The 24,193-nt window shown below is 35.3% G+C and overlaps 1 pseudogene; it reads left to right on the top strand.

The window, feature by feature from the left end:
• The first annotated feature begins 4,527 nt into the window (after positions 1 to 4,527).
• LOC138158355 (lupus La protein-like) lies at positions 4,528 to 23,453 on the top strand (annotated as a pseudogene).
• The last annotated feature ends 740 nt before the right edge of the window (positions 23,454 to 24,193 follow it).

Below are 24,193 nucleotides of genomic sequence, written 5' to 3'. Positions count from 1 at the left end.
CCAGATGCCTTACATGCATGAAATGAAAGCTTACACTTCATTTGGAAGGAGAGGAGAAAAAGAGTTTGAGTACAGTTGAACAATAGGGAGAAAAAGGCCCAAGAGTTGATAAATTGAGGAAAGGCAGTGGAGGAAGCAACAGTTGAGCTGTGATTTCAACACAGGATCCTGTGAGGCAGAGGTGAGGAAATTTTGCACTTCAGGTGAAGGGGAACCTGTGCTCTAAAAGGCTCCATGAAAGAAAAGGCAATGTGTTTAACTGAATTGCATGGCTAATGCATGTTTAGTCAAAGTCTCTTACAATTCTTTCATTACTTCTTTCTCCCATAATGCTTTGGATATCGACTTCTTACTGGATATTATCAAGTAAAAATTGGATCATCACTTGTCAGGAACATAATAGAGGACTAAAACTGGAGGTTTACACCTAGATTTAACCAACAAATTAACAAAGTAATGTACATATTAAGGAATTATCCTATTACCTAATCTTAATGTATGGACAAGCTCTTCATTTGTATAAAAGAACCTTAAGGATTTGGGGCAATAAATGAAAAGTAAATAATGTCACAAAGGAAATGCCTTAATTCTGATTGAGAAGATAACATCATATTTTGGATATTTGTTATTGTTGTTGTTTAGTCTTTTTGGTCATGTCTGACTTTTTATGACCTCATTTGGGGTTTTCTTGCCAAAGAAATTGGAATGATTTGTCATTATATCATTGATATTTTATGTTTGACTCAGTCTTCCTAGGAAACTTGTGATTACAAAGGGAGAATGAGCCACATGATTTGGGAGAATGTAATGTAGCAGATGTTTTTATATTATTTTTGAAAATACCTTAAAAAACTAATTGACATTACTGACTGGAAATTAATGGAAACATGTCAATGGAAGGTCATCAATGAGAGCAATAGAAATCCAAGACATTAGGTTTAACTTTCAAAACTTTGAGAGAGTGGGAATTAATCTTCTGGGGACCCAGAAGTCTCTTGGGAGAGTGGGAATTAGTTTACTGGGGACCTAAAGGAAGTAGGATTTGAAAAAGCAGAACCAGAACAATGTAACAAAGGGAATTATTGTTCAAGATATGGTCGCATCAGATGTTCTCTGTCCTCCTTTGAAGGCGCTCCTTCAAAATTTTAAATTCTTCAGTTTTTTTGTTTTATTCAATTTTTAATTTTTTTGTTCATTTTCTGTGCATAACAGAACATAAGATGATTCAAATTATGTAACTAATTTTCATTTATAGAAACCTCTATGATAAATATCGTACATTGTGTTAAGAACTGCCCATCTTTTTGTTTCTTCCTTGTAAGTTTTCTTTTGTTTGCTGCTGTGCCCTTTTTTTTTTTTTACTTTATTCTCCTCCTCTCCCCCAGGAAGGCTACAATTAAGTGCATATTTATTTCTCTATAGCTATAGATGTGTACATACACACACATACATATCATTCATATCAAACTCAGATTTACCCTAATCTTTCTTATGAGCTACCCAATTAACAAGAATTTTAGACATACATTTTGCATTTGATGTATATAAAAAGTAAATGGTCTGTCCTTATTGAATCCTTATTTAATCATCTTTGGTATGTACCTTATTTTTCTCTTGGCTCTTGTTTGTCAAATCTTCTATTAAGTTCAGTAGTTTTTTTTTTTTTTAACAAAGTCTTGAAAGTCTGACAGTCAATCAAACGTTCATTTTTTTTTTTCCTCTCGGGATTATGCTTAACTTGGCTGGGCATGATATTTTTGAACAGAGCACCTGTTCTTTTGTTCATCAATACATAGTGTTCCAAGATCTATGGCCCTTTAATGTCTTTGCTGCTAGATCTTACATGATTCTAATTATAATTATGTATAATTATATGTATATATAATTATATATATATCACAATAATTCTAATCATAATTAAATTGTTTTATTTTTAAAAATATTTTATCCTTGAGCTGTGGGTTTTGGGATTTGACTATAATATTTCTATGAGTTTTCCTCATAGGATCTCTTTTAAGTGTTGATTCATGGATTTTTTTTTTCTATTTCTAGTTTCCCCCTTTTTATAATGCTTCAGGACAATTTTCTTTAATAATTTCTTGTATTATTATATTAAGATTCTTTTCTTTTTGCCTTTTGGATGGAGGGAAGGCAGGGCAATGGGGGTTAAGTGACTTGATCAAGGTCATATATCTATTAAGTGTTAAGTGTTTGAGGCCAAATTTGAACTCATGTCCTCCTGAATCCAGTGCTCTATTCATTGAGCAAACTAGCCATTCCACGATTCTTTTTTTAATCATAGTTTTCAGTTAGTCCAATTATTTTTATGTTTTCTCTTCTCGATCTATTCTCCAGTTCTGTTGTTTTCTCTTCAAAGATGTTTCATTTTTCTCTTCTATTTTTTCTTTATTCATATTTTTTAATTATTCCTTGATCTGTCATAATTTTGCGGCTAAACCTTGCCCAATACTAATTTTCAAGATGTCCTTTTCTTCCTTAAGATTCTGGATCTCCTTTTCTAATTGTTTGACTTTCCTCTCATAATTTTCTCATTTTTCTTGGATTAGTCTTATTTTATTTATTTATTTTTAGTTTTTCCATGATATTTGTCATTTGATGTTAAAGTCTTGTTTTAAGATCTTCTGTGATTTTTTTGGGGCAACTGACCATTACTCTTTGATGTAGAAGGGGGTTTCTTTACTTCAGTACCTTCCTCCAAAGATGAACCCTGGTGTTCTTTATTCCAATAATAGATTTCCATTGTTGAATTCTTTTTCCTTCACCTGTGAATTTTTTTTTTGGTATTAGCTTATTCTTTTAAATACCTCTAGCCCTGGCTATGAGGCATGATGCCTCTTTCCCCAGATCTTCAGTTCTCCTCTCTGAGCTGGAACCAAAGCCAAACTGCCAACCTCCTGTAAGTGCCCACAGCCAGGGTCATTATGCCCCATTGCTTCTGCACTCACCAGGCCTTTGCTCTTCCTTCTCATCCATGCCTCTATTTGCAGCACATCTGGGTCTGGCTTTCCTTGTCAGCAAAGATTCCCTCAATCTCCCCAGGCTCAGATGCCCAAATCCCCTCACTCTCCAGGGTTAAAAGTTCTTGTGGCTAGCACTGCCTCCCAGACCAACTAACCTCAGGGCTTATCACATGTTAAAGAGGACCCTAGCTTGGATGTGTTTGCTCTTCACAGGGACCAAACCTCTTCCTGGAAATTTTCTTTTGATCTTCTCAAATTGTCCCAGGAAGATCCCTATGGTGCCCCTATTCTTGTTTATTTTTACACTCCCTTTGTTTATCCTAAGGTACTACTTTATGTCTTTTGTGGGGAAAAATCTTGGGAACTTGGAATTTTCTCACCTATTCTACCATCTTCTATTCTTCAGTTCTTATTTGAAAAAGTGGGAAAAAAGAAGCAGTTTTGTTAGCTTCTGTGTTTCTTATATAATAAATAATTCATATATGTCATTGACATTAGGAATTTTGAAGGTTTCATATTTGTCTCCCATTCTGGCATGAACATTCTGCCTCAGTTTCATTGAGAAATGGAAGAAACTGTTCTATATCAAAACCTTGAGACAACTTTGCCTCATAAATTTGTTGAGTTTTCAGATTTTGTGTCCTGATGATGGATGATTCAGAAGAGACATGAAAGTGAAGGATTGGAATATTACAATCTAAGGTCTTTGGGTTCATATAAACTACTGCCTTGCTCCTAGGAGGATACTGAATGGGATTAAACTAATGTTATCATCAGGATCTTTGAAACATCATTCATCCTGCAGATCAGAAATCAATATAAGCAACATCTTCTCATTTTACTTATATCTGGGAACTGACTGGTATAAAAATTGTTTTTATACATTGATGCAAGCAATAAAATAGGTTTTAAAATTATGCCTGTAAGTTTCACATAGTAAAATGTTTTTCATTTCTTTGGAGTTTACCAAAGCAAGAATGGTCAGTCTAGGTGATTTGCTTGTGTTCAACAAATAAAACTGCTAAAACCAAACATTTAAAAACTTTTTTTTCATTGTCTACATTTTGCTAGGGAATGTGTTAGACAATGAAGGAATAAGATGAAAATGAAACAGTCCCAATCTTCAATGAGTTTATGTTTTCTCATGAGACTTGTACTCTATGAAAATAACATGTATAGATATAAGTACATATACATATGGATATAAAGTAAATAAAAGGTGAGTTCAAAACGTGGTACTGAAAACTTAGAGATCCAGAAAAACTCTTGAAGTAGAAAGTGCTAGAGTTTTAAGGAGAATAAAAAATGGGGGAAGGGGAAGCTTAGATGTGTGGAAAAAGGGGAAAGACATTACTGAGCTCTCCCAAATTCCCTTAAAAATAAGTTTAAACAATATTTCAACATGAATTCTGGAGCAATAGAACATACATAATGGTATGATGAAATAATTTGCCAACCCAGATAGCTGAGATCAGCAGTGAAGATATGTTTCACCAGGGTGACAGTAGAGCATAGTGCAACATAGGCAACACCTCAACAAGACAGCATGAGGTCTTGGCAGCAGTTGAATCTTCAGCAGCAGCTTTTGGAGCTCTCAGTCCACAGACGGTAAGGCAGTAGGATTATTGGTCAGGAAATTACAGATACCCATTTGCAGGCACCAGGTGCAGGACTCTGTTGCATTGCCTATACACTAATCTGGGTCATGGTCCTGGGTGGCAGTCCCAGGAGGGACACTAGGAAACCATACCTTGGGGTGATGGAGGGACCCTGGTAATAGTTCCAGGGTACTAAAAGAGTACTTGTGGTAATTCATAGAACAGAGCACAGACCAGAAGATTAGTAAACACATGTTTCCTCAGATCATAGAACTTGGAAGAACTGGAAACTTAACAGACCCAAAACCTTAGCTCTTAAAACAGCTGCAAAAACAACAAAAAAAAGCAAAACAAAGCACCCTTGAGCTTGGATCAGTGCTCCCTCCCCCTCAGGAACAGAGCTCAATTTTAACATAAATTTAAAGTCAAGAAATAGGTTAGATAATTGACCAAAAACAATAACAACAAAAAAAAATCCTGGCTATAGAATATTACTATGGTCACAGGGAAGAACAAAACAAATTCAGAGGAAGAGTTCAAAGTCAAAACTGTTACATCCAAAGTCTAAAAGAAAAGACTTACTTGGTCTCAGGCCCAAAAAAACATTTCTGGAAGAGCGCAAAAAGCATTTTCAAAAAAAAATAAGAGGGGCAGAGGAGGAAAAAACAGGGACAGAAATAAGAATTATGGAAGAAAATTATTTTAAAATAGAGAGTCAACAGCTTGGTAAAGGAGGCACAAAAACACTGAAAAAAATAATATCTTAAAAATGTAACAGGCTAAATGTTAAAAGAGTCACATATATATCTACTAATGAGAACTTATAAAGCAGAACTGGTCTTATGAAGGAAGAGAAAAGTATAAAATTTTGCCAAAGAAAATATCTCTTTAAAAATTACAATTGGTCAGATAGAAAAGGAGGTACAAAAGTTCAGTGAAGAAAATATTGCTGAAAAATTATAATTTGGCAAATAAAAGCTAGTATCTTCATGAGATATCAAAAAACACTACAACAAAATCAATAGAAGAAAAAATAAAATAAAAAATGTGAAATCTCATTAGAAAAACTACTGACCTGGAAAATAGATTAAGGAGAGACCATTTAAAATGTATTGGACTGCTTGAAGACCATGATAAAAAAAGAGTCTAGAAATCATATTTCCAGAAATCATCAAAGAAATCTGTCCAGATATTCTAGAACTATAAGGTATAATACAATTGGAAAGAATGCACTGATTAATTCCTAAGAGAAATCCCAAAATGAAAACTCCCACACATATAATAGTCAAATTCCAGAGCTTCCAAGTCAAAAAATATTGCAACCATCGAGAAAGAAAAAAAAAATCAAATATCATGGAGACACAGTCAAGATAATCCAAGATTTAGCACCTTTTACACCAAAGGTTTGGAAGACTTGGAATATAATATTTGAGAGGGCAAAGGAGTTAGGACTACAACAAAGAATTGCTTACCTAGAAAAACTGATTATAATCATTTAAGGGGAATAATAGGCAGTCAAAGAAATAGAGAATTTCCACATATTCCTCACGGAAAGACCAGAGCTCAATAGAAAATTTGACTTTCAAATACAAGATGCAAGAGAAACATAGAATGATAAACAGGATAGAGAAGTCATAAGGGCTTCAATAAATATAAACTGTTTACATTCTTACCTGGAAATATGATACTTGTTACTCCTGAGAATTTTATCAGTATTAGGATAGTTAGGAGTATGCATAAATAGGGGACACAGGTGAATTTGATATGATGGTCTATATCTTAAAATATAAAGCTAAAGGGTTAACTGGGAGAGGTGGAAAGGGGAAAACAGAATTTCATAAATTGTTTCACATAAAATAGGCACAAAAGAGCTTCTACTGTGGAAAGGAAGATGGGGCTGGTGGAGGTGCAGTGCTTGAAGCTTTTTTTCATTAAAATTTGGCTCAAAAAATGAGTAACATACATGTTCAGTTCAATATAGAAATCTATCCTGCAGATTTCTGGAAGCCAAGATGGAGTAAGCAGTAAATGATCCTAACTCTCCCATATTTATCTCCAAACACCTAGCATTCCAAAACAAATTTGGCAACAGCAGAACCAGCAAAAAGATGGGATGAAAAAAAAATTGAGCCCAAAGACTTGGATGATCACTAGTAAAGGTTTGACTCATTGGGAAAAAGAGGAGTGCAGTCCAAGTCAGTAAGCCAGCAACAATCCCTAATTCACCAAACCAGTGGTAGATTCTGAGCCATAATGCAGTGGAGCAGGCAAATGACAGCACCAACACTACCACATCCCTCAGTATAACCAGAGAAATGGGCAGACTACAGCTCTAAGAACCACCATGTGCTTCAGTGTAGCCCCAGACAAAGATGCAACCTCCAGTGGTCAGACCTCCACCTGCTTAAGTGCAGTCCTAGTCAAACAGGTAGACATCAACCCTAAAAGTGCCTAGGCCAACTTGTATCCAGTAGTGATGGGCCCCTGCCACATGCTTCAGTGTCGAGTTGGGCAAACAGGTAACCAAAATGGGATATAGTCAAAGTAGTATTTAGGGGAAGTTTTATATCTCTAAATGTTTTACATGAAAAAAAATAAAGAGATCAGTGAATTGGTCATACAATTAAAAAGCTAAAAAAAGAAGAAATTAAAAACTCCAATTAAATACCAAATTAGAAATTATGTAAATCAAAGGAGAGGTTAATAAAATTTAAAGTAAGAAAACTATTGAACTCATAAATAAGCCTAAGAGCTAGTTTTATGGGGTGGGACATGAAATAGATCAACTTTTGATTAAATTGATTTAAAAAGAAAGAAAAAAAAACACAAATTGCCAGTATGAAAAATGACAAGCATGAATTCACCACCAAAGAAGAGAAAATTAAAGCAATAATTAAAAGCTAATTTTCCTGAATATTTGCCAATAAACCTGTCAATCTAAGACAAATTGATCAGTATTTACAAAACTATAAATTGATCAGATTAACAGGAGAAGGAAAATACTTAACTCCATTTTAGAAAAAAAAAATTAAAGCAAGCCGCTAGTGAACTCCCTAAGAAAAATTCCCCAAGGCCAAATGGGTTCACAAGTGAATTCTACCAAACACTCAAAGAACAATTAATTACAATACTATATAAACTATTTGGGGGGAAATAGGCAAAGAAGGAGTCCTACCAAGTTCCTTTTATGACACAAATATAGTGCTTATTCCTAAACAAGAAAGAGTTAAAACAAACTTGGTTAAAACAAGTTGGTAAAATCTTTCAAGCTCTATTTTGTCTTCTGGTTCTAAAACATCAATGTAATTTTCCTTGAGAATTTTTTGAAGGATTCTTTCCAGGTTATTTTTTTTCATCATCGCTTTCAGGTTGTCCAATAATTTTTAAATTATGGATCTATTTTCCAGGTCAGTGGTTTTTCCATTAAGATATTTCACATTGCCTTATATTTTTTCATTTGTCTGGATCTGTTTAATAGCATCTTGATTTCTCATAAAGTCATTAGCTTCCATTTCCTCCAATCAAATTCTGAAGGAATTGTTCTCTTCAGTGAGCTTTTGAGATTCTTTCACCAACAGGCAAATGTGGCTTTTTAAATCATTCTTCTCCTCATTGGCTTTTTGAGCCTCTTTTGCCATTTGAGTTAGTCTGTTGTTTTTTGTTTTTTTTTTTGCTTTTTTTTGGGGGGGGTAGGAGTGAAATTGGAGTTAAGTGATTTGCCCAACGTCACATAGATAGTTTTTGTGTTAAGTGTTTGAGGCTGGATTTAAACTCAGGTCCTCCTGACTCTAGGACTGGTGCTCTATTGACTGTGCCACCTAGCTAGCCCCAAGTTAGTTTATTTTTTAAGGTTTTATTTTTTTCAGTTAGGTTGTTGACATGCTTTTCATGATTTTCTTGCACATTCTCATTTCTCTTCCCAATTTTTCTTCCACTTCTCTTATTTTGTTTCCAAAATCCTTCTTAAGCACATCTATGGCCTATAACTAGTTCATATTTTTCTTGGAAGCTTTTGGTGGAGCAGTTTTGACTTCATTGTCTTCCTGTCATTCCATGATTTGATCCTTTTTGTCCCCAAAAAAGGAATCCAAAGTTGGATTGCTATGCTGGCTCTGCTTCCTTTGCTTCCTCATGTTGCCACTCAATTATTTGACTTTTTAGGTTTTTGCCACAGTAGAACTCTGCTTCCAGAGAGGAGATCTTTGTCCCAAATTGCTGGGGTTCTCACAGCTGCCAGAACTATTAGTTGGGTGCCCTCTCAGAAGCCTCCATGGGCTCTGGCAACTGGTCACACACCCTAGGACCTCCACCGAAGACAGCAATCTTGATCCAAGCAGGTTAAAGCAAGAGTGATTACCCCCTTGAAAGGTTGCTTGGTCCCCCTACAATCTGTAGGCCAGGAGCTCTGAAGCAGCCACAGGGTGGCAACACTGCCATGCCTCAGCTGCTTCTCCCTTTGGGAGCAAAGGCCGGACCACACTCTCAGTCCCCATGTTCCCAAAGTCCACACTGACGTTTTACTTTGCCTTTTGCATTTCTTTTATAATTCTGGAAACCACCACAGCTACTGGTGATCCACTCTCTCAAAGTCCCTCCAGCTGCAGCTTGTTGGGGCCACCCTGAGGCTAAAAGATCAGGCTGACTGGGGCTGGGCTCTGTTCCCAGCACACTGAGATGGACCGTTCCTGCTAGCCTGCTGGGCTGTCTTCAGTGAGAGATTTGTTTGTATCTGTCACTTTGTGGATTCTGTAGCTCTAAAGTTCATTTAGAGACATATTTTATAAGTATTTGAGGTGGTTATGGAGGGAGTTCAGGGAGTTTTCCTGCTTATTTGATGAAATCTTGACCCCATCCAACCAGGTGGGATTTATATGAGGATTTTAGCATTGGTTCAATATTAGGACAACTATAAAAAAAATAACCATATCAATAACAAAATCAACAGAAATCATATGATTTTCTTAATAGATGCTGAAAAACATAGAATTAAAGGGTCATTCCTTAAAATGATGAACAATATCTATCTAAAGCCACCAAGAAGCATTATTTGTATTGGGGATAAGCAAGAAGCCTTCCCAGTAAGAAGAGGAGTGGAGCAAGTCTGCCCATTATCACCTCTATTATTCAATATATTACTAGAAATGTTAGCAATAGTAATAAAAGAAGAAAAAGGGATTGAAGGAATTAGAATAGGCAATGAGGAAACAAAACTATCACTCTTTGCAAATGATATGATGGTATACTTAGAAAACCATCTAAAAAACTACTTGAAATAATTAACAGCTTTAGCAAAATTGCAGGATATAAGATAAACCCACATAATACATCAGCATTTCTTTATATGACCAACAAGGATCAGCAAGAGAAAGAAAGACAAGTTCCATTTGAAATAAGTGTAAGCAATATTAAATATTGGGAGTCTATCTGCCAATAAAAACCTAGTAACTATGTGAACACAATAAAACAAAACACTTTTCACACAAATAAAGTACTAAAGAATTGGAAAAATATCAGTTGTTCATGAGTAGACTGAATCAGTATGATAAAAATGATAATTCTGCCAAAATAAATTCATTTACTGAGTGTCACACTAATCAAACTCTCTCTGTGTGTATGTGTGTATTTGATAGTACTAGAAAAAGTAACAACAAAATTCATCTGGAAAAACTAAAGGCCAAGAATATCAAGGGAATCAATGGAAAAAAATACAAAGGAAGATGGCCTAACAGTACCAAATCTCAAACAATATTATGAAGAATTAATCATCAAAATGGTCTAGTATTGACTTAAAAAGAGTTATGGATCAGTAGAAATAAGTAGGTACCCAAGACACAGTATTCAATGACTATAATAACCTGGTGTCTGGTAAAGCCAAAGACACCAATCTTTGGGATAAGAACTTACTATTTGACGAAAACTGCTGGGGAAACTGGAAAACAATAGGGAAAAAACTACATATAGACCAACATCTCACACAATATACCGAGACAAGATCAAAATAGGTGCAAGAAATAGACATAAAGGGTAACACCATAAGCAAATTAGGAGGGTCTACCTGTCAAATCTATGGGGAAGGGAAGAATTGATGACCAAAAAGATGTAGAGAGTATTAAGAAATATAAAACAGATGATTATGATTATACTATAAACAAAACAAAACCAAAACTTTTATACAAAGTGAATACATCTGAGATTAGAAGGAAAACAGAAATCTGGGAACCAATCTTTATAAAAAATCCTTCTGATAAAGACCTAATTTCTTAAATATATAGAGAACTGAGTCAAATGTATAAGAATACAAATTGAATATTCTTGATAAATAATCAAAGATATGACTAGCAAGTTTTCAGATAAAGAAATTAAAACTTTCATTTGGCAGAAGTGCTCTAAATCACTATTGATCAGAGAAATGCAAATGAAAACAAATCTGAGGTACCACCTAACACCTATAAGATTTGCTAATATGAAAAAAAAAGTGAAAAGTGATAAACATTGAAAAAGATATGGGAAATTTGGGACATTAATACACTGTTGGTGGGGTTGTGAACTGATCCATTTTGGAGAGCAGTTCGGAACGATGACCAAAGTGTACCAAAACTATACATATCCTTTGAATAGGAAGAATGCTAATAAGCCTGTATCCCAAAGAAATCATAAAAAGGGAAAATTAACTATATGTGCAAACATATTTATAGCAGCCCTTTCCATGGTGGCAAGATATTGGAAATTGAAGGGATGCCCATCAGCTGGGGAATGGCTGAACAAGCTGTGGTATATGAATGTAATGGGATGCTGTTGTGCAATAAAAATGATGAACAAGCAGATTTCAGGAAAAAAAAACAGAAAGACTTGTATGATCTGATGCAAAGCAAAATGAGCAGAAGTAGGAAAACATTGTATGCAGTATCAATGACATTGTGTGATGACCAACTATGAATGACTCAGCTCTTCTCACCAATACAATGATCGAACACAGGTACAAAGGACTCATGAAGGAAAATGCTATCTATACCTAGATTTAAAAAAAAATGATGTACTCTTTTTCATTTTTTCCCTTTTGGTCTATTTCTTCTTTCATAACTGTAAATGACATAGAAATACTTTTACATGACAGCACATATATAATCTGTATCAAATTGACTATCATCTTAGGAAGTAGGGAGGGGAAGGAGGGAGGGAGAAAAATTTTGAACTCAAAATCTTGTAAAACTGAATGCCAAAAGCTGTTCTGACATGTAATTGGGGGGGGGGAATAAAACACTATTAAGAAAAAGAAATCTATCTTGCATGACAGGAAAGTAGTATGGGAAGAAGAGAAGTGGGTGGGTCTGATAAAAGGGAAGACAGATTGGGGGAGGCATTAGTCAGAAACAAATTACTCTTGGGGAAGGGTAGGGTGAAAGGAGAGTGAGAGTAGGCTAAACAAAGGAAAATAGGTTGGATTGAAATACACAGTAATCATAACTGTTAAAAATATAACGAGTTTCTCTGATAAAGGCTTCATTTTTTCAAATATATAGAGAATTGAGTCATATTTATGAAAAAAAAGTCATTCCCCAATTGACAAATAGTCAAAGGATATGAGTAGGCAGTTTTCAAATGAAATCACTGAAGTTATCTATACTCATATTTAAAAAAAAAGATCTAATTCACTATTGATTAGAATTAGAAGCAAATTATAACAACTCAGGAGAACCACTCCACACCTTTCATATTGGCTAGCATGACAGAAAAGTAAAATGATAAATGTTAAAGGGGATGTGGAAAAATAGGGACACTAATGCACTTTTGCTGGAGATGTGAAATGGTCTAATTCTAGAGAAAAATTTTGAATTATATTCAAAGTGCTATGAAACTATTCATGGGTGGAGGGAGGTCAGAGCCAAGATGGTGGAGTAAAAGCAGGAACTTTCTTGAGCTTTAGCCCCAATCACCTCCAATACCTGTAAAAAAAAATGACTCTAAACAAATGTTAGAGCTACAGAACTCACAAAATGACAGAATGAAACAAATCTCCTGTTGAAGGCAGCCTGGCTATCATACTGGCCTGGGACCAAAGTGCAGTCCCGTGTGGGCTGTGTTGGCACAGTCTAGTTGGAGCAGACCTCAGGGGACTGAAGTACTGGCAGCTGTGGGGGTTTCCAGACTTCTCAACCCATAAGCACCAAAGAGAAAGTAAAAGTCAGTGAGGAAACTCTGCAGGATGTGGGTGAGAGAAGAGCATGGTCTGGTCCTTGCCCCCAGGGTGGCAGAGGTGTAAATGGCTGCTTCCAGATCTCCAGACCCAGAGATGGTGGGGGGACTAAGATGGTGGGGGGAATCGGAGTTCAAATGCAGGAATCTCTTTTTTGGTGCTAAGGCAGGATTCTCTTGCTTTGCCCTGCTTGCATCTGGGTCACAGTCTTGGATGATGGTGCTGGGGTGAGGAGAGATGGTGTGGCAGAGCTTGTGGCAGCTGTGGAGAGGGCATCCTCTTCACAGTTTGGAGGCAGGTGCCTAGAAGAAGCTCAGACAACAGCTGCACAAAACCCCAGTAATTTTGGACACAACTCTTCCACTCTGGAAGCAGAGTTCTATCTCCAGAGAAAAATGATGGAGTCTGTATGCACATTGAGGCATTTTTTTAAAGTTTCTTTTATTTTTGGTCTGTGTTTTCTTTCACAACATGACTAATATATGAACATGTTTTGCAGGAATGCAGAAGTATAACCTATATCAACGGAATTATCGTCTTGATGTGGGGGGAGGAAGGTGTGAGGGAAGTGTAAATTATGAAACTCAAAGTATAAAATAATTGGGGTGGCTAGGTGGCACAGTGAACAAAGCACTGGGCCTGGAGTCAGGAGGACCTGAGTTCAAACCTGGCCTTAGACAGTTAAAACTTAATAGCGGTGTGACCTTGGGCAAGTCACTTAACCCCAATTCCTCTGCCTTTCCCCCTCCAAAAAGCAAAAAAATAAAGAATAAAATAATGGTTGTTTAAAATTGTTTTTACATGTAGCTGACAAAAAAAGAATATAAAGTGAGCTGCTAACAGAGTGTAGGGTCAGGAGTCAGGAAGATGAGTCTTCCTGAGTCAAATCTTGCCTCAGACATTTAGTAGCTACATGACCCTGGGCAAGTCACTTAATCCTATTTGCCCCTGTTTTCTCATCTGTAAAATGAGCTGGAAAGGGAAAGAGAAAACAACTCTAGTGTCTCTGCCAAGAAAACCCTAATTGGGTTTATAAAATCATACATGACTGGGAAATGATTGAACAACAAAAATTTAAAATTAATTTCATGGAAAAATAACAGGAATTAGAAATATTAATTAAAGGGATAGTTTCATGCAGTGGAACAGTCACTCACTCTGCAATCAAAAGACATGGGTTTATAGCCCCATTTAGAATTTCCTGTTTGCATAGTTGTGACCGGCTGTTTGACTGGATTTTCATCAGTAAAAAATGAGGCAGTTAGTATCCTATACTTGTTAGTTAAAGAAGTTCTTCCTGGCATGGGGAACTGATTTTGCAAAGGCAGAGGGGGCATAGATAGACAATGAAGACAAGAAGGCCAGTATGACTATACTATACAGTAAGTGCATGAGGAATAATGTATAATCCATAACATATACTGTGCTGGGCCAAGATAATGAACACCTTTAAATGCCAAAGAGAGGTTTTTCTCTTTGAACCAAGAGGCAATAGTTGGAGCTTCTCGGGGAATGACATGGCCTGATGTAGGCTTTAGAAAATTCACTTTGGTATCTATGTGCAGGATAGATTGGAGAGAGCAAGAGAATTGAGGCTGATTTTCTCCATATTTCTTATGTGTTAATTCATACAGCTGCCATGCTGGTTTAGACCTTCAGTACCTCTCAGAGGAGATGCTAAAATAGCCTCCTAGTGAGTTTTGATATTTCAGATCTCACCCCACTCTAAAGTACTCTCCACTCAGCTGCCAAAGTAAATTTTCTAAATATTAAAGGTGTCGATGTCACTCCCATGAGAAATAAATTTCATTGGGATGCTATTATTTCCAGGTTTAAATAGAAATTTCTGCTTGGTATTTAAAGCTCTTCATAACCTGGCTAATTCTGACCTTTCTAGCTTTCTTACACTTTTCTCACCCCCTTGCAACCCACAATCCAGCTAGACTGGCTTACTTTTTTTTTCCTAACCTGGCACTGGACTCAGATGTCTTTGGAGGAGAAAGTGAGACTGGTGACTATGCACATTACCCCTCACTTAAATACAATTTCCTTGCAAGTCATGACATTACCTTACTCAAGAGCAAAGGACAAACCACAACTTTGACCTTGTATTCACTATTCCCCATGCTCAGTATTCTCTGTCTTCTCACTTAGACTGCTTAAAGTCTGTGGCTTCCTTCAAGATGCATCTCAAATACTATCTTCCACAGGAAGCCCTTCCAAACTCCTCAACCTCTTACTGTGTTTTCTCTCTAATTAATTTCTGTATGCTCTGTATATATCTTACATATACCTACTATTTAACATGTTGATTCCCCTGTAAAACATGTGCCTTTGAGGGCTGAGATCCTCAGGGGTGGGGAACCTGCAACCTCAAGCCCACATGGGCCCTCTATGTCCTCAAATGTGGTCTTTTGTCATATCCCTTTTGTTCTGTGAAGTTGGGGTTCGGTTAAAGGGCCACAACTGAGGACCTAGAGGACCACATGTGGCCTCAAGGCCATAAGTTCTCTACCCCTGATCTAGCCCTTTCTTTGCATCCTCATCACTGACCACAGTTACTACTACATAGTAAGTTCTTTTAAACATCTGTTGACTGGCTGACTCTTGAGAATTTTGTACCTCATGGAGCTTAGAGTCTCCTGGGCCTTATATATTCCAATACAATGAGAACGACCCCTGGAGATAGGTCATGTTTAAGCCAGGCACATCATGCACTGTATCACTAACTATAGAAAGACACTTGAAATCTGTGGATTTGCCTAAGAATTGAATTAGAATTCAACCCATCATGTAAAGTATGTTTTTAAAAAATATACTGGAGGCACAATTAAGGTTTGGCTGTTTCATGCCATCTTTCCCCATGTATTTACTTGAATCACAATGCAGATGTCACAGGGCTATTATTTCACCCTTTAATTGCATTGTCATTAAATATCATGTAAAACCTTTAAAAAAAAACTGGTTTCATAAGAAAAAGGTTAAAACGAGATCCCAAAGGATTTTTCCCACATTAAATGTTCCCTTTTCAAATCAGCAGCTAATTAATATGCCTCATGGATAAAATGTAAAACCTGCTTCATTATTCATTTAAAAACCAAGGGAGTTAAAATGATCCTTTGCTTCTTCAATATTTAAACTATAAATATACATTTTAAATTTCATCTTTTTCTCATTATTAAGTATCAGCAGCATAAGCAACAGCCAATTATATTGTAAAAATATATTCAGAAAAACAAGGTAGTCAGTTTTGATAGATGGAAGCTAAAAGAAGCCACTGTTATTCAGGGGATGAGCGAACACCCTAACGAAGAACCAGTTGAATTCATGGATTTCAGTAACCTAATGTTTAACACAGATTCTTTATGCTTCACCCAGGTCTGTTTTCTTATATATTTATATATTTTTAAAAGGAACAACTTCCTCAATTACATTTAAAAACAATTAAAAAAAATTTTGAGCTCCAAATTCCCTATTCCCCTCCCTCACCTCCAACTGCTTGAAAAGGCAAGATATATAGATATAGACATGTATTAAGTGAATCAGTTTTTCATTTCAGCCATATTGAAAAAAAAAGACAGACCCTCCCCCAAAACAACAACAAGAAAAATAAAGTCTAAGAAGTACTCCTTGATATGAATTCAGATTCCATTAATTCTTTCTCTGAAGGTATATGGCACTTTTCATCTTAAGTTATTTGGAATGGTCTTATATCATTGTATTACTGAGCGTAGCTAAATAATTCACAGATGATCAGAGCACGGTATTACTGCTACTGCATACAGCATTCTCGTGGTTCTGCTTACTTTGCATTAGCTCATGTAAATCTTTCCAGTTTTTTGTGAAATAAAAACAAAACAAATAACTCCTAATTTCTTGTAAAACAATAGTATTCCAACTAAATAATATATCAAACATGGTTTAGCCATTCCCTCATTGATGGGTATCCAATCAATGTCCAATTCTTTGCCACCACAAAAAGATCTGCTATAAATATTTTTGTACATATCAGTCTCCCCCTCCCTCTTTTTATTGGATCTATATAGGATCTAGTGTCATAATTCCAAATTGCTCTACAAAATGGTTGGATCAATTCACAACTCCACCAACAGTGTCTCAATTTTTCCATACCAACTCCATTTTTGTTTTCTTTTTATGTCATATTAGCCAATCTAGTAGGTATGAAGTGAACTCAGAGTGATTTTAATTTTCATTTCTCTTATAAAATATTGATTCAGAGCATTTTTTGTGACTAATGATAGCTTTGATTTATTCTTCTGAAAATTTCCTGTTCATATCTTTTGACCACTTATCAGTCGTGGAATGATTCCTATTTTATAAATTAGACTGAAATCTCTACATATTTGAGAGATAAGGTCTTTATCAGAGATACTTGATATAATACCTTGTTCTCCGAGTTTACTCTTTTTCTTTCTGATTTTGGCAGTATTAGTTTTGTTTGTGCAAACCCTTTTTAATGTAATCAAAATTTTCCATTTACTTTCCATGAACCTCTGTATCTCTTGTTTGGTTATAAATTCTCCTCCCATTCACAGATCTGGAAAGTAAAATTTTCCATGCTCCCCTAATTTTCTTATATTATCTTTTACATCTAAATTATGTATCCATTTTGATTTATCTTTGTATACAATGAAAGGTATTGGTCTATACCTAGCTTCTACTAAACTGCTTTCTAGTTTTCCCAGAAGATTTTCTAAAATAGTGTGGGCTAGTCTCAAAAATTTGAATCTTTGCTTTTATCAAACATTAGTTACTGTGGGAATTTATTGCTGTGTATTGTGTTCCTAATCTATTCCAACTGATCTACTACTCTATTTCTTAGCCAGTAGCAGATTTTTCCCATGATTACCATTTTGTATTGCAGTTCAAATTAGGTAGTACTAGTCTACCTTCCTTTAGATTTTTTTTTCCTGAATCCCTTGATATCCTTGGGTTTTTGCTCTTCTAGATGAATTATTATTATTTTTCTAGCTCTGTGAAATAACAACTTAATAATTTGGTTGTTATAGAATTGAATATCTAAATTAACTTAGGTAAAATTGTCCCTTTTATTATATTGGCTCACCCTACCAATGAACAATCAGTATTTCCCCAGTTATTTATATATGACTTTATTCATATGAAAAATGTTTTGCAAATGTGTTCATATAGTTCCTAACTTTGTCTCGAGAGGTACACTCCCAGGTATTTTTTATTGTCCACAGTTATTTTAGATGGAATTTGTCTTTCTATCTCTTCCTGCTAGACTCTGTTGGTAACATACAGAATTGTGGATGGTTTGTTTATGTAAGTATATTTTATTTCCTGCCACTTTTCTGAGATTGTTAATTATTTATTAGGAGCTTTATTTGTTTTGCTAGGATTTTTCAAGTATACCATCTTGTCTTCAGGGTGATAATTTGGGTCCTCATTGCTTATTTTAATTCCGTCAATTTATTTTGCCACTCTTATTGCAATAGATATGTTTTCTACTACAATATTGAATAACATTGGTGATAATGAACATCCTTGTTTCACCCCGGATCTTATTGAGGTTTCTAGATTGTACCCAATACTGATAATGCTTGGTGATAGTTTTAGGTAGATACTATTTATCATTTTAAGGAAAGCTCCATTTATTCCTACGCTTTCAAGTGTTTTCAATAGGAATGAGCATTTTATTTTATCAAAAGCTTTTTCCTGCATTTATTGGGCTACTTATGTGATTTTTTAAATAATATGGTCAATTATATAGATAGTTTTCCTAATATTTAACCAGGACTGCATCTCTGGTATAAATCTCACTTGGTCATAGCATATGGTCTTTGTGTTATATTACTGTAATATACATTAATATTCAATAGGTAATTTGGTCTATAGTTTTCTTTCTCTATTTTTGCTATTTCTGGTGTAGCTATCAGCTCTATATTTGTGTTATAAAAGGAATTTTTCCATTATCTTTCTTTGCCCATTTCCCCAAATAATTTATAAAGTATTAGAATTGATTGTACTTTAAACATTTGTTTGTTTATTTTGTTGTTTGTTTTCCTTTGTTCTTAAAAAGGACCAAAATGACATCTCTAAGTTAGAGTCAAGTTTCAATGTGTCCAGCTGTGGCTTATCAGATCACCATGAGCTTGGAATGCTGTATCACAGGCTGGGCACAGATAGTCCATTCTATCCACAGATAGAACATTTGGGATGGATACTCTAAATTTTTCATCTTGCATTTTCTTTGAGACATTTTCTGCTTTGCTCATTGAGCCCACTACCTTCTCTTAGTTGGCAAGCCATGCCTGTGACAGTGTCTTTCATGTCATATAATTCCAATATTCTTAAGAGAGTGTTCTTGTATCACTTCTGAACACCATGTGAATGCTTGCCCTGTGTGAGTTCTCCATAGAATAGTCTTTTTGACATACATTCATTTTGCATTCAAACAATGTGACTAGTCCATGGGAGTTATGCTCTCTGAAGCAACTAAAATGCTTGGCAGTCAAGTAAGGATGCTAACATCTGGTACCTTATCTTGTCAGGTGATCTTCAGAATCTTCCTAAGACAATTCAAATGGAAGCAATTCAGTTTCCTGGTATGGCACTGGTATACTGTCCAGGTTTCACAGGCATACCACAATGAGGTCAGCACTAAGGCTCTGTAGACCTTCACTTTGGTAGTCAGTCTAATATTTATTCTCTTCCATACTTTCTTTCGGAGCCTCCCAAACACTGAACTAGCTCTGGCAATGTGTGAGTCAACCTCATTATCAATGTGTACATCCCTGGAAAGTACACTACCAAGGTAAGTGAACTTATCCACAGCATTCAACACTTCTCCTTGGTTACACATATTGATGGTGTGGTGGTGGCTGATGGAGTACCTGAGTTTTCTTGGTGTTTATTGTTAGGCCAAAATTAGCACAAGGAGCAGAGAATCGATCCATACTTTATTGCATCTAAGCTTCAGAGGCTGAATTGAGTGCACAATCATCTGCAAACAGAAAATCATGTACCAACACTCTTTTCACTTTGTACTTGTAACCTTTTCAAATTGAAGACTTCACTCTCAGCATGGTAGCTGATCTTGATGATAAGTTCACCCTCATTGAAAGTATTTGACAACATAGTTAAAAAACACCATGCTAAAAATCATGGGAGCAAGCACACAGCCTTTCTTTGCTTTTCCCCAAAAGCTTAACCTCCTGTCTTGCAGGTCTGCTTTTCCCTCATGCTTAGAATTTTGTTCCTTTTATATCTGCCTCTTAGAATACCTGGTTTCCTTCAAGACTCATTGCTAAAGATCAGTCTATCTTGCTTGTCTTTCCAGATCTCCTCTGTTCCTGTCCCCTATGGGAACTGTGAACTGAACAAGCTCCATTTTGTAAAACTGACTCCATTTTGAGACATGAGTTTAATTTTCTACTCTTCCCCTTCCAACTGTGGGAATTGATTGATATCCTATTTCACATCTGAGAAAGTCCCAAAAGTTACTCTCTCTCTACCAAATTGGAAAGTACAAATTTTTTCCTCTAGTAGGAAATCAGACTGTCTAATCCTATACACTGGTTGATGCCTTGTTTATTCTTTTTATATAATGTACAAAAATCCATGTAGAACTTTTATTCAATGTCGAGTCCCTGCTGATATGGCCTGGTTCTGATTTGGTGTGCTATTGTGTGCCTTGACATTAAATAAAAGTTATCAGAAGCCTGAACCTTTGTTTTCTTAGTTATTATAAATCACAACAGTTTTGGGGAAAACCATCCAGGTTGAGACAAGACTCAGACCTCTGCTACAGGCTTTTAGAAAAACTCTTTAGAGTTCTCTGGACTTTTCCTTTAGGAACTTCTTTGTGGAAGACTGCCCTGAGGTCAGATTCCCTTGATCTCAAATTCTTCTAGGCTAAAGTAACCCCCTACTTTGCTGGAGAAGATTTGAGTCCATTCTTCTGCGGAAGTAGGACTGCCTTTAGTGGAATGCACTTCCACTCACTAACCTGTACGAAGCCCCCTGGAAAAATTTCACCAACTTTCTCTTTTTTCCCTGGGATCAGGGAAAGCTTCCAGTTAATCTGGGAAAGACAAAGGAATGGCTTTAAAGTAGCTTTTAGAAAAGTGTGTCCACTGACTTTTCATAAATATATTTTATCTCTTTCTTTTAAAAAAAAATCAGGAAAGTCTTAGTCTTGTTTATCATTTTTTAGTGTTTGTAAATCTTGCTGCCTTGGTAGATTTCTAAGGGGGAAATGTAGCCAGCCAGAAAGACTGCTGTAAAAATATGCAGCCAAAAAAATGTAAAATGCTATGGAAGGTCAATGATGTTTCTTTCCTGAAACAGGTATGGTTTTTGTTTGTTTATTTTTGTTTTTACCTGTTTTTGGAATCTGATGCTAAACTCTCTGTTCCAGTTAGATATTTTCTCTCTGTCATTTTAGCCTTAGTCATGTTAGGGCTAGAAAAAATAAGCTCAGTTAAACAGAGAAAGAACTTTTTTTTTTTTCCCGGTTGGCACAAACTTATGACATTATAAACTAGAGACTAACTTTGTAATAGACATATAATACATTTAGTGTGAATTTCCAGATTATTGTAACTTCTATAAAACAGCTCAGCATATTTTTGAGGTTGGCAGATTAAGGTTAAGTACATCTCTCACCTTTCTGGAGGGAATGATTTGGAGCTGTGAAAGAGATTTGAGAAGACTTGATTCCATTGAGTGAAGTAGATTTGAGGCACCTTGGGGAGAAAAAAAAAGAGAGAAAGTTCAGTTTAATTGTCTCTTGACCACGAAAAGAGAAAAGTTTGTTTAAATCTGGGAGCAACTTTAAATAGGTAAATGTTAACTAAGTAAAATAAAGGGAGATATTTAGGACAAACCAAGGTGGGACATTAATTTAGATGAATGCAATGCCAAATTAAATTACTAGAAAATCATTAATTTTGTCATCTTTGGCATTTTATGCTAATCACATCCAAAATCCAAGCATAGACTTATTCATTATAGAATAATTACATTCATTTAAAGAAATAAAAATAATAATAGTCAACATTTATATAGTGTTTACCATGGATCAGGTCCTTTGTTAACTACTTCATAATTGTTATATCATTTAGTTCACAAAACAATGGTGGGAGGTGGATACTATTTATATCATCTTCACATATTGGTAAACTAAGGTAGGCAGTATTAGGTGCTGATTTACCACAATTACCCTACTTAGTTTTAGAACAAAATTTCATCCAAACCAAATCTGGATTTAATTGATTTTCTAGTAATATAATTTGTCAGTGCATTCATCTAAATTAATATCTTTTATTGGTATGTGTTTTCTTTCATTTAAATAAAGTGTATTTGTAAAACGTTTTATTTCATGGTTTAAACACTACTGTGAATGCTATTATTATATTTCTAAAGATTTTACAAAATTTGGTTAACTTACATTTAATGAAGTCTGGATTAAAAGAGATGTTAGTATCAAAAATGATGAAGGAGACCACAGGGAATTTCATGGATTGTAAGGATCGTGGCAGGGTGGCACAGACCTTGCCAGAACCTCACAGAATAGGCTCCCATAATGGCTGACATTGGTGACAGTGAAAAAAAAAGACTGATTTAGAGTCCAAAATTTGCCAAGAAATTGAGATTAAGCAAACTAACATTGGATGTGATAAGAAGAGATGTGATAAGAAGTGATCTAAAGAATATCAAGGCAGAACTCATGGAAGTTAGTGAGGAAAAAACTAAAATCAGATCTCCAAATAAACCTCTCCCTGAAGTAACAGATGAGTATACAAATGAAGTAAAAAAAAAAAAAAACAGATCCATCTATGTTATAGGTTTTCCAATAGATGCAACCCTTGATGAAATTTTTAAAAAAATCGTTAGAAGGTAAAGGTCAAGTACAAATATTCAAACAAGGAGAACACTGAATAAAGTGTTTAAGGGAACAATATTTTCTACAGTGGTGAATCTACCAAGAAGTTTATAGAAACCTCTGGACAAAAATACAAAGATACAGAGCTGCTGATACTCTGTAAGGAAGATTACTTGTGAAAAAAGAATGAAGAAAGGAGGCAAAATAAAGTAGAAGCCAAAAGAAAAGTTAAACAAGAGTGAGAAGAAAAACAGGCAAGCAGAAGATGCTGAATTGAAATCCCTGGATGAAAATATTGCTTGTTTGCTGAAATTTTCTGGTGATTTAGATGATCAAACCTTTAAAGAAGACCTTCACCCATTTTTCTTTAATCATGGAGAATTAAAGTGGATAGACTTCATCAGAGGAGCAAAAGAGGGAATAATCCTATTTAGAGAAAAGGCAAAAGAAGCACTGGACAAAGCCAATGAATCAAATAATGGAAATGTAAAATTAAGAAAGAGAGATGTAACTTGGGAAGTATTAGAAAGCGAGACAGAGAAAGAAGCTTTGAAAAAAATAATTGAAGACCAACAGCGATTCCTAAATAAGCTGAAGTCAAAAGGTTGCATATACAATTTAAATACAATTCCAAGGCAAGAAAACAAAATTTGATAGTGATGAAGAAGAGGAAAATGGTGATGCTGGAGGATCCCTTAAAAGCATGAGAAGAGCCTGAAAAAGAAGAACCTGCATCAAAACATTTGAAAACAGAAAATGGAGCTGGAAACCAGTTGCTTGATACAAACATTTTTATTCATTTTAAATAAGTTTTAAACTGCCTCAGATTTAGGAGTCTTTAAAAAGAAAACCAAATTAAATCCACTTCAATGTCCACTTATAACAGAAGGAAAGACTATTTTTGTTTAACTTGTTTTTATTGTCCAGGTATTCTTACTTAATCTAGATGGTTTTTTTATATGTATAGTTTTGTTCATGATACCAAATGTTAGCATTTCGGACATTGATCTGAATGTCAAAACAAAGGTTTATTCAGTGAAGCCTGGCTTTGTAATATTGGAAATACCAACAAATATAATGTATACTACATAACAGGCAGAAAAAAAGGCTGAAGGGGACTTTCTAGATTCTTTCGGATGATGAATTGAACTCTTAAAATATGTGATAAAAATAATTATTTGAAAATTGTTCAATATTTAATGGGATATGTTTTGTTTTAAAATAAACAAGACAGTACTTTTGTGGATAAAGTTGGATAGACCCTTTAAGATGTCCTTTTCTGTGAGCAGACTTGATACTTTGTATTCAGAATGGATCATAAGATTTTATCAACCCTCCTGCATTTAGTAAAATTGTAGAGTACTGAAGTTTGATAAACTTGGTCTATGGAAATAGGATCCCTTCATCTACCCTTTATCCAAAGGGGCAACTTGCAAGCCTACTAAAATGATCAGTGTGTTTGATCAGGAAATATTTGACTATTATTTAACAACAGACCTTGGATTCAAAGAGTGTAAACTTGCCTTAGTGGTGAATGGGTAATAGAGTT

This window comes from Petaurus breviceps, unplaced genomic scaffold (genome assembly GCF_028583685.1).
Source record: "Petaurus breviceps papuanus isolate PSGF00001 unplaced genomic scaffold, PetGlider_PUasm1.0 174, whole genome shotgun sequence".
NCBI lineage: Eukaryota > Metazoa > Chordata > Mammalia > Diprotodontia > Petauridae > Petaurus > Petaurus breviceps.
Note: the sequence above shows the minus strand (reverse complement) of the source record. Positions and strands in the feature narration are given on the sequence as shown.